At 53.6% G+C, this 10,870-nt stretch overlaps 3 long non-coding RNA genes across 3 annotated transcripts; 1 reads left to right on the top strand and 2 right to left on the bottom strand.

The window, feature by feature from the left end:
- Positions 1-488: 488 nt before the first annotated feature.
- Positions 489-7,971, bottom strand: LOC138849620 (uncharacterized). Its single transcript, XR_011388590.1, has 3 exons — positions 7,869-7,971; positions 1,291-1,340; positions 489-866 (listed from the first exon to the last, which is right to left on the bottom strand). It is a non-coding gene; the product is annotated as an uncharacterized lncRNA (long non-coding RNA).
- Positions 5,505-6,352, top strand: LOC138849619 (uncharacterized). Its single transcript, XR_011388589.1, has 2 exons — positions 5,505-5,699; positions 6,042-6,352. It is a non-coding gene; the product is annotated as an uncharacterized lncRNA (long non-coding RNA).
- On the bottom strand, positions 5,793-6,765 carry LOC138849621 (uncharacterized). Its single transcript, XR_011388591.1, has 2 exons — positions 6,425-6,765; positions 5,793-6,312 (listed from the first exon to the last, which is right to left on the bottom strand). It is a non-coding gene; the product is annotated as an uncharacterized lncRNA (long non-coding RNA).
- Positions 7,972-10,870: the final 2,899 nt, after the last annotated feature.

The raw sequence follows: 10,870 nt of genomic DNA, 5'->3' as shown, positions 1-10,870 counted from the left end.
TTGATACACCTAGGATGGTAGCCCCAGAAAGGAGTAAATAGGTGAAAAGGTGGGGTTCAAAAAGCAAAATGAACTGATTAGAGAGATGAGTCCCAAGACATAGAAAGCACATCACATGGGGCTGGCGCTGTGGCATAGCAGATAAAGCTGCCATCTGTGATGCCAGGATCCCACATGGATGCCGGTTCAAGTCCTGGCTGCTCCACTTCTAATCCAGCTCCCTGCTAATGTGCCTGAGATGGCAGTAGAAGCTTGTCCAAGTGTTTGGGTCCATGTACCCACATGAGAGATCTGGAAGAAGCTCCCGGCTCCTGGCTTCAACCTGGCCCAGCTCCAGCTGTTGTGGCCATTTGGGAAGTGCACCAGCACATGGAAGGTCTATGTGTGTGTGTGTGTGTATGCATGTGCATGTGTCTCCCTCTCTGTAACTCTTTCAAATAAATGAAATAAATTGTTATTAAAAAAAAAAGAAAAGAAAGCACAACACATGCATGGAGGATGGAGGTTATTAAAAACCTACACCCAGACGCCTTGTAATGAACTGCAGACGGCTAAACACAAACAGCTCTTAAAGGCAACAAGTGGGAGAAAAGATGCACTCGAGGACCATGACGCCGACTGTGCAGCGACGTGGCCCAGGTAGCGTGGAATGGTGTCTCTGCGCGTGCTGCCAGTCTTCCTGGAAGAATGAGCAAAGAAACAGAAGATTCCCAGGAGAGCACTTCGGTCTGGACGAGAGAGCGAACACTATGCAGGGAGCTATGCTTGAGCTTCTTCCCGGGCATCTTATCAGAAAACCAGACTTGAATGCGAGCTTAACCTCCGGTGAGTGGCGCAACAAAGAGCTCTTTTCGCACCCTCTGACCCTGGGAATTCAGGAAACAACTGAGTTATTGCTGGTTTCAAATGCCAGAGAGCAGTCATCACAGTGTGCTTCCCACTCTCGATTACTTCAAGCATTGTCTGCCTTTGAGGCTTTTCTTGAGAACGCCACTGTTTTCTAGGATATATTGTGCGGCTTCCACGTGCTCCGTGTGACTAAGGCGTTAGTCAGAGGTTACAACGTGAGCGGCCGGGGAACGACAGTCTTGCTGCCTGGCGGGACCTGGCTCCCCAGCTCACGCCTGCTCTGCGCCCACCAATTCTCCCCGCTGCCTTCCGTCTCCAACACGGGTTCTGTTCCTGGCAGGAGCTCCCAGCCTCATCTCCCGGACTTGCTGCTTCCGGAAGCCTTTGGCTCAGTAAAAATCCCCACCCTCTGTCTTCTGCAGACTCCCTGGGACTTCTTACCCGTTTTCCTGCCATCTCTTGTCTGTCAGCAGGAACGTGTGTGAGCCCAGCTGTCAGAGAAGTGAGAAAGAGAGAGGCAAGAGGGACGATTAGGTGAGGTCGATGCAGCTGAAACGGATATTTAAAGCTGTGCCTTTTGTGCCATGGACAAGCACGAACCGAGCCCAGCTTAGCCCATGTTAGCCAATGAGGGAAATTGGCTACTACCTTTCCATGACAGATGATAAGCGCAAGGACTGCGTGCAGCAGCTCCCTGTTGGTTAGAAGGCTATTGAACTGCTGATGTAAATGCCAACTCACAAACACAGAGCAGAGACTCACGCACAGGATCACAGCTTTGTGACAATCGTGCAGATATGAAGCTAAGAAGTGTGAAAGAGGGCCGGCACTGTGGTGTAGCAGATAAAGCCGCTGCCTGCAGCGCCGGCATCCCATATGGGCGCTGGTTCTAGTCCCGGCCGCTCCTCTTCCGATCCAGCTCTCTGCTGTGGCCTGGGAAAGCAGTAGAAGATGGCCCAAGTGCTTGGCCCCTGCACCTGCATGGGAGATCCAGAGGAAGCTCCTGGCTCCTGGTTTGGATCAGCCCAGCTCTGGCCATTGTGGCCCTCTGGGGAGTGAACCAGTGGGTAGAAGATTTCTCTCTGTGTCTCTACCTCTCATTGTAAATCTGTCTTTCAAATAAATTTTTTTTTAAATCTAAAAAAGAATTTTTTCAATGGTGACCATATTTGAATCTGAACAGGAGACAGAGCCAGCAGCAATTCCCATGGGGCAGTTAGCCGTAAAGAACGAGCAGGGGATTGGCTAGAAGTGGTGAAGGGAGCTCTAGAGAATGCAGGAATCACGGGTGTAGAGGGCGGCGGGCCCCAGGGCTGAGCAGGACATTCAGAGATGAAGCCACCTCCTTCTTCCCGGGCTGAGAGCAGACCTGGTGGCCGCAGGTGTAGGCAGGGGCTCTCGGGAGAGCTCAGCGAGCGCCCCCCACTGGTGACACTGCTCTCTCAAGCGCTGAGAAAGCCCTTCATCACTAAGTCATGCCAGGGGATGCCCGGGGAGGTGCCGGCTTTGGGCATTCCTCAGCAGAGCTTCCTGCGGGTGTAGCAGGGGTCATTCTTAGGGGCGTGCCAGGGCAGCTGCCTGCAGGAAGGCACCACATGCTGCTGACCGCCGGACGCTGCCCGCGGCTAGACATACTGCAGGAGCCAGCTGAAGCAAAAAGCCCACGGGAACGAGGAAGAAGAGGAGCCTCTTCCCCTGCCAGGGACCCTCCAGGACCCTCTACCAACAAGACTTAGCCTGCCCCAGCTGGCCAAGGAGAAACTCCTGGAAGGCTCCAGCCCACCATGGCAGAGTGAATCACGACACAGGCAAATCTGGAACGGAGAGGGCACCAACCCAGGGCTGCCACAGTGGCCTGAGCGTGGGCATACACACGTCCACGCTGGGCCGAGCGCCCCAGACTCCCCACCAAGGAATCGAGCTCCCACAGGAAGCTTGAGCTGGTGAGCGACAGGCAAGCGCTTCTCTCCTGCCTTGGGACCCATGTCTTTCTGGTCCTTGCCAGCACACGCCACATCGGTCCACGACAGGGTGGACCAGAGATAAACACCTCTTTCAGTTAACAAGATTGCACACATGTAAGTAGCTAAATAAATGCAATATCGTGATTTCAATGTCTCGCGTTAGCAGTGTGATAATCCGGCAGGAGTGCGGACTGCCAGCTCCTCAGGGGCACCTGGGCTGGGCACAGCCACGGGATTGAGCCGTGCACCCCACCGTCATCAAGGCTGGACCAAACAGCCAAGCCGTCCCCCATCCCCCAGGCCCCAACCCCCGCATAACTGATCCCAGCAGCTCAGGGCCTGGCAGTGCCAGGGGACGCCTTGGAAAGAAAACAACCCAACACAACGCACAGGCTGGTCTTTGTCACGGCCGAGCCAGGCACGGAAACAGCGCGGCTTTATGAGAAAATGCCTTTCTCTCCACGCAGTAATTAAAGCCAGTTGTGGAGCGAGGCTGTATGTTAATGGGGGCTGAGAAAGATCTGCCTCTCGGACATGTCCACTCCAGCTAAGCAAACTTTAGTCGCTGCTCAACGGGGCAATAAAGCATCCACAGACCACTCAACCCTGTGCTACCCCCAAGAAGCATGCCCAGGACCCCCCAGGCTCATGGCCCCTCGTCCAAGGCAACCCTCTGCATGCTGAATTCTGCCATGGAACAGCTAGCATGGGGGTAGGGTTGGGCAAGGCGAATCTGTAGAACCCTCTAGACTGACCTGGGCTCCATCCTGCCCCAAGCAAGATCTCTCCCTCCGACTCCGACTAACAGCCTTCTCCTGTACATCTTTTTTTTTTTTCCCCAGAGAGACCTTTTATTTAAGAAGTATAAATTTCATAAGTACAACTTTAGGAATATAGAGATTCTTCCCACCATACCCACCCTCCCACCCCCACTCCCAATCCACCTCCTCCTCCCTTCCCCATTCCCAGTCCTATTCCCCACTAAGATTCATTTTCAATTAACTTTATACACAGAAGAACAACTCTATACTAAGTAAAGATTTCAACAACTTGCACACATACACAAACTGAGAACAAGTTTTACAGTTAATTTTCATAATACAACTCTTTGAGGACAGAGGGGAGTTAGTGCACAGTGACTTCTGTTATTAATTTAACAATTAACACTCTTATGTATGACATCAGTGACTACCCAAGGCTCTTGACATGAGCTGTCTAGGCTATGGAAGCCTTTTGAATCCACAAAATCCATCCATATTTAGACAAGGCCATAAGCAAAGTGGAAGTTCTCTCCTCCCTTCAGAGCAAAGTACCTCCTTCTTTGATGGTCACTTCTTTCTGCTGGGGTCTCACTCACAGAGATCCTTCATATAGGACATTTTTTTTGCTACAGTGCCCTGGCTTTACATCCCTGAAATGCTCCCGTGGGCTTTTCAGCCAGACCAGAATGCCTTAAGGGCTGATTCTGAGGTCTGAGTGCTATTTAAATAGATTGTCATTCTGAGTCTGCTGTGTAGACTGCTGCCCATGTTGGAACATTCTCCCCTTTTTAATTCTATCTATCTATTACTATCAGACACTTGACCTTGTTTATATGACCCCTTTAACACTTAATCCTATCTATATGTTCACTTTAACACTTAAGATGATCACTTTAATACTTAAGATGGCATTTTTACCAACCAGTTTGATGGGATTTGGTGTCCCATGGCAAGTTTTTAACTGTACCCTTAGAAGTAAGTCTGTAGGAATGTATCCTGCACACCTCTTAAGAGGAGAGAGCTTAGCCGTGGCTAGAACAGGGTGTCTCAGAGTCAGGTTGGGTTGTATCTATTTCGCGCGGATGGCTGCTTCATGACAGCAGCCTTCACTCCCCATGCAACAAATGAGCCCCTCCTGGGGTGGCTGCCACCCTACACCACCCACTGGGGTGGAACCCCACAGGGTGCAGTTAGTGGTCTCTGTCACAAGCTCTTCAGGACAGCAGACTCTTAAAAACATTTTAACTACTTTGGGAAGCTTGCAGTGATGAAATGCACGTGGGAAGTGAGGTGGGCTATGGGTGCAGTTTTTTAAGAGTGGTGTTTCTGGAGCCAGCATGATGGGGTAGTATGTTAAGCCTCTGCTTGGGCGCTGGCATCCCATCTGGGCAGCGGTTCATGTTCCAGCTGTTCCTCTTCCAATCTAGCTCCCTGATGATAGCCTGGGAAAGCAGTGGAAGATGGCCCAAGTGCTTGGGCCCCTGCACCCACGTGGGAAACCCAGAAGAAGCTCCTGACTCCTGGTTTCAGATCGGCACAGATCCGACCATCGTGGCCATTTGGGGAGTGAGCCAGCAGATGGAAGGCCTCTCTGTCTCTCCATCTCTCTATAACTCTGCCTGTCAAATAAATAAATAAAATCTTAATAAATAAATAAATAAATAAAGTGACATTTCTTTTATAGAAATAAAAGCAGAATCAGTCATTGGGCTGTGTGCATAGGACTGGCCCCGTGTATGGAAGCTATAAAGGGTGTGCCCATCTCTCCTGCCCCAAGTGCTGTGTCACTCTGTCCTCAGGCCTCTCCCTGGGGGAGGCTGTCCCCTGCCTGTAGCGGGGTGCTGGGCAGGGAGCAGATGGCACATGCGAATACATGGAATTCAGTGCAGGGCTTGTGTGTGCAAAGGTGTGGGCGCACTGTAGGGAAGCCGCAGAACTGCCCGTAGCCCTGCGCACAGTTAGCACCCTAGCCTGACGGCGAAGGGGACGAACAGTCACCAGATCCAGAGAACAAGGTCCCATGATGCAGCTGGCCTGGGGCCCAGGAATCCACGCCCTGCAGCTGCTGACCAAGACTCTCCTGCCATCAGGAGCCAGAGGGCAAGGGGCCTGCGGTTGGCACCAGGTAGGTCAGCCCCTCAGGGCCCACGCAGGGCAGAGAGCAATCTGGAAGAGCCGCAGGTGGCACACACACACACACAAGAAACCTGGAAGCTTCTAGAAGGCAAGAACTAGGTTGTATTCCTTTTTATATTCTGAGGACTGGTGTATAAATAGGTACAAAGGTGTTTTTTCTGGAAAGGAGAGACAGAGAGAGAGGAAGAAAGGAGGGAGGGAGAAGGGGAAGGGAAGAGGAAAAAGGGGGCGGAGGAGAGGGGAAGAAGAATGAGTGCATACAGGGTATTTCAAAAAGTGTGTGGAAAATGGAATTAAAAGATAAGTTATTGGGGCTGGTGCTGTGGTACAGCAGGTTAAAGCCCTGGCCTGAAGCCCTGGCATCCCATGTGGGAGCCAGTTCGAGTCCTGGCTGCTCCACTTCCGATCCAGCTCTCTGCTATGGCCTGGGAAAGCAGTAGAAGATGGCCCAAGTCCTTGGGCCCCTGCACCCACGTGGGAGACCCGGAAGAAGCTCCTGGCTCCTGGCTTCGGATCAGCGCAGCTCCGGCCGTTGCAGCCACTGGGGAGTGAACCAGCAGATGGGAAGACCTCTCTCTGTGTCTCTACTTCTCTTTGTAAATCTGTTTTTCAAATAAATAAAATAAATCTTTAAAAAGAAAAGATGTTATTTTTGGTGCAAAAAAAATTGAAATCTATCCATAGTTTTTTTCATAATACACACAAGGCACGGACCTCTGGAAGACTCCTGGCCGGCAGGCTCACTCAGGTGAAGGGTGAGTAGGCACCAGTGACAGCACTGCGGTCCAGGAAACCGTCATGGCGAGGACTCTGCGGCCCGGGATAGGTGGAAAGGCTTCATGGAGAGAGCAGGAGGGCTGGGCGCCCAGGGCCTGCAGCGCACTGGCGAGTGGGTGAAGGAGCTGCAGGGCAAGGCTCTGGAGGCAGGAACCACCGGCCAGACGTGGCAGAGGAAGGTGTGTGCAGAGGGTGGAGGGGCCAGGGGGCCAGGCCACAAAGGACACTGCGGGGTGGCCGAGGCATCTCGGATGCACCTTGCGTGCGATGGACGGGCACTGGGATATCGAAGGGACAAAAAACAGGGCTCCAGCTAGGGACGCCCGCAGTAACGGGCCTGGAAGAGAGAGGGGAGGGGCAGGAAGTGCGGAAGCAGCAGGCACGTGGCGCCTCCTGAGAGGGGGCGGGGCTGGGAAATTGCACTCCGCAGGGCCTCCCTGGCCACAGGGGACTTCGGCAACCCAGCAGGTGGGAGGGAAACCCTGTCGGCCTACCCCTACACCTCCTTCATTCCTCACACAGAACCCCAGCTTTGGCCTGGGGAGGGGGAGGTGTGGAGGTGGGGGTGGGAGCTGCCCACGGAGCAGGCAGTCCAGCAGCATCAGGCTGAAAAGACCAGGGGGAGCCTCGTCCGAGACGTCCCGGTGAGTCCTGCGTCCCTGGGCTCTGGAAGCGACACCTGCCGGCCTTCAGAGGAAAAGCAGGCCGTCGCCACCCTGGTCTCTGCCTCTGGATGCTGCAGCTCCCACGCAGCTGCTGCCCCCCGGGAGCCCCTTCCCCTGGCCTCCCTGAGCCCTCCCCCTTGCAACCTGCGGTCCAGCTCCGTCGCAGGCCCCCTTGTCACCAGGCCCGTCTGCCAGAGCAGGGAGGTGTAGCGCCCAGGGAAGAGTTCCCCCAGAAATCCCTGCGGCCACCCTGGCTCCCTGGCTACAGCCTGGCGTGGGGTGGGTATGGAGGGCTGGGAGGCCTGAGACACTGGGCCTCCACCAGGCATTGCTTGGCTGGCCGCAGCAGCAGCCCAGTCTCTGCCTTTATCCGTGGACGGCCTCCTCCTCCTCCTCTGTCTTCTGTCTCTCCTAAGGACACACATCCCATGCTTCCCTCCTCACCCAACCCCACTCAAAAAAAATGGGTCTCACCGTCTTCTCCAAGGGCCTCTGGCTTTTCTGCTGCAACATGCATAACCAGCTGAGAGTTACAAACCAAAAAGAAGAAGGCCAAATTCCATACCCCAGAGTCACCCACCTCTGATTTCCTGTAACATGCCCCGATGATTCTTATCTGCGGGGGCTATAAGCCCGGCTTTGTCTGCCCAGGGAGTTCACCCGCCTGGAGGGGAACCATCCCCCCTGGAAGACTCAGCTCTGTCCAGGTGACTCACCTGCGGGACAAGCATCAACTTTCCCCGCCTCACTGCTGCAACAGAAGAGGCCCCTGTTCACGCGATCCCTCCCCACTTGAAGTCTTGGGAGGCAGATTGCCAGGAAGTCGGACAGCACGGAAGGTGTGACCCGAAGAGCAGGCAGGCAGCCCCCGCCCGCAGAGCAAAGGCGAGGCACAGAGTGGGCGGGCTCCGCCGAGCTTCGCTGCTGCGAGTCTGTTTCTTTCTCAGCAGCTCAGCACCTGAGCCAATGGCCTTGCCAGGAGGTGGCATCAGAAGGGTTTTGAGAAGCCCCGGCCCTCAGCAGCCCAGCCGCACCAGAAGGGAGGAAGCCTGCTGGGACACACGGGCAAGGCCATCCCGTAAGTCGTCTGAGCAGTCCCAAGTCCCAAGTACTGGCTGTGTCCGTGCAGCAGCGGCAGCCTCAGACGCTTCTCTCGGGTCCTTGCTCCTTCACCCCAGAGCCACCGAGATGTCCACGAGCAGTCGAAGCTGCAGCTTCCAAAGCAGCCAGGGTGCCTTGAGCACGAAACACCCTCAGAAAGTGGACCCAGTGTAAGTGCAGCAGGGGTTGGGGTTTTCCTTAGCAGGCGAAGACATTCCGGGCTGTGCCGCCCGGCCCTGACCTCCTGGCGGGAGCCACCAGGCCTGCCCCTCCGGGAATGGTCTGTAACCCCTCTCAGCCGCTATCTCTTCACCTGAGAAATAAGGGTGCTCGTTACTTGCAGAATTGCTGTGAGGATTATAAATAAATAAATAAATAAAAACAGCACACAAAGAGCTTGGCACGGGACCTGGCACTGAAAAGATTCCCAGTTAATAGTAAAAAAAAATTTTTTAAGATTTACTTTACTTATTTGAAAGGCAGAGAGAGAGTGAGTGAGAGAGAGAGAGAGAGAGAGAAAGGTGTCTTTCATCTGCCAGTTCACTCCCCAAAAGGCTGCAACAGCCGGGGCTGGGCCAGGCCAAAGCCGGGAGCCAGGAGCTTCATCTGGATCTACCACATGCATGACAGGGACCCAAGCACTTGAACCACCTTCCACTGCTTTCCATGGAGCATTAGGCAGAGCTGGGTCAGAAGCAGAGTGGCTGGGACTTGAACTGCAGTTCTGATGTGAGATGCTAGCATCGTAGATGACGGCTCAACCTGCCGCACCACAACACTGACCCCCCACAACACCATATTTTGTGGGTGAAAAGGAAGACTACTTTGTCCTTCATTGAGAATCTTTCTGGGGCCCAGTGCTGTGGCGTAGCAGGTAAAGCCACCACCTGCAGTGCCAGCATCCCATGTGGGTCCCGGTTCAAGACTCGCCTGCTCTACTTCCAATCCAGCTCTCTGCTATGGCCTGGGAAAGCAGTAGAGGATGGCCCAAGTCCTTGGGCCCCTGCACCCATGTGGGAGACCTGGAGGAAGCTCCTGGCTCCTGGCTTCAGATCAGCACAGCTCCAGTTGTTGCGGCCAATTGGGTAGTGAACCAGTGGGTGAAAGACCTCTCTCTCTCTCTCTCTCTCTCTCTCTTTCTCTCTGCCTCTCCTTTTCTCTGTGCATAACTCTGCCTTTCAAATAAATAAATAAATCTTTAATAAAAAAAAGCTTCCTGTGTTTATAAGATACATGAGGGATTTTTCTTTAAAGAAGAAAACCAAAACCCTATAGCATTAGATCAGTTAATGCATGCTCTCAGATTCGTGTCCCGGGGATACACATTTGGAATACATTTTCTGTATTATTCTTTCCGGCCACTCCTTTGGTATATCTGACAACTATGACGTTTAAGAGCAAATTCAGGCTGGCACCGCAGCTTACTTGGCTAATCCTCCAACTGCGGCGCCGGCACCCCAGGTTCTAGTCCCGGTTGGGGTGCTGATTCTGTCCCGGTTGCTCCTCTTCCAGTCCAGCTCTCTGCTGTGGCTCGGGAGTGCAGTGGAGGATGGCCCAGGTGCTTGGGCCCTGCACCCCGTGGGAGACCAGGATAAGTACCTGGCTCCTGGCTTCAGATCGGCGCAGCACTGGCCATAGCAGCCATTTTGGGGGTAAACCCATGGAAAGAAGATCTTTCTCTCTGTCCCTCTTATCTAACTCTGCCTGTAAAAAAAAAAAAAAAAAAAAAAAAAGCAAATTCATTACATAGTGTATCTGTCATGTTCTACCCCACCACAAGCAGCAAGTGTCTCCCTACCCACCTGAGACAAAGGGACCTAGGGTATTCCCACTAGTCCCAGCACAGAGACTCCCAGCTAAGGATCCACCTAACGACCTCCACTCTCAGTTCCCATGGCTGGGTGAGGCTTTGCCCCTCACTCCACGCCTCCAGCAAGTGCCGCAGATAAGGCCAATCAGAGCATCGTATTCTCAGGTCGCAGTCATTGGTTTGAAGATAAGCACATGACCCACGCTAATCCGGAGAGCCCCTAGGGAATTGTGGGAGCCACCAGAAAAGACAGCCACTCTTTCCCAAGGTACACAAATCTGAGAGGGGCTGAAGCTGGTGCTGCAGTAGCCACGTTGTCAGCACAGAGTCCCAACCAGGAGGCTGGCACAAAGTCAGGCAGCCCCGGCAATGGAGGGGGGCTTTAGACCCCAAAACACAGGGCATCTGAGCACAGGAAGAAAGACATCCCCAGTTACTAGGGAAAAGGGGGAAGCTGATGAAGAAATTAGAGGGCGAGATGGGGCCGGCGCAGTGGCGCAGCGAGTAAAGCTGCCGCCTGTGATGCCGGCATCCCATATGGACTCTGGTTCAACTCCCAGCTGCACCGCTTCCAATCCAGCTCCTTGCTAATGCTCTTGGGAAAGCAGCAGATGATAGCCAAAGTCCTTGGGCCCTGCCACCCAAGTGGGAGACCTGGAAGAAGCTCCTGGCTCCTGGCTTTGGATAGGCCTAGCTCCAGCCATTGCGGTCATTTTGGGAATAAACCAGCAGATGGAAGCGTTTTATCTCTCTCTCTAACTCTGCCCTTCAAATAAATAAATAAATCTTTTTTTCCTAAAGGAATTA

This window comes from Oryctolagus cuniculus, chromosome 5 (genome assembly GCF_964237555.1).
Source record: "Oryctolagus cuniculus chromosome 5, mOryCun1.1, whole genome shotgun sequence".
In the NCBI taxonomy this organism is placed as follows: domain Eukaryota; kingdom Metazoa; phylum Chordata; class Mammalia; order Lagomorpha; family Leporidae; genus Oryctolagus; species Oryctolagus cuniculus.
Note: the sequence above shows the minus strand (reverse complement) of the source record. Positions and strands in the feature narration are given on the sequence as shown.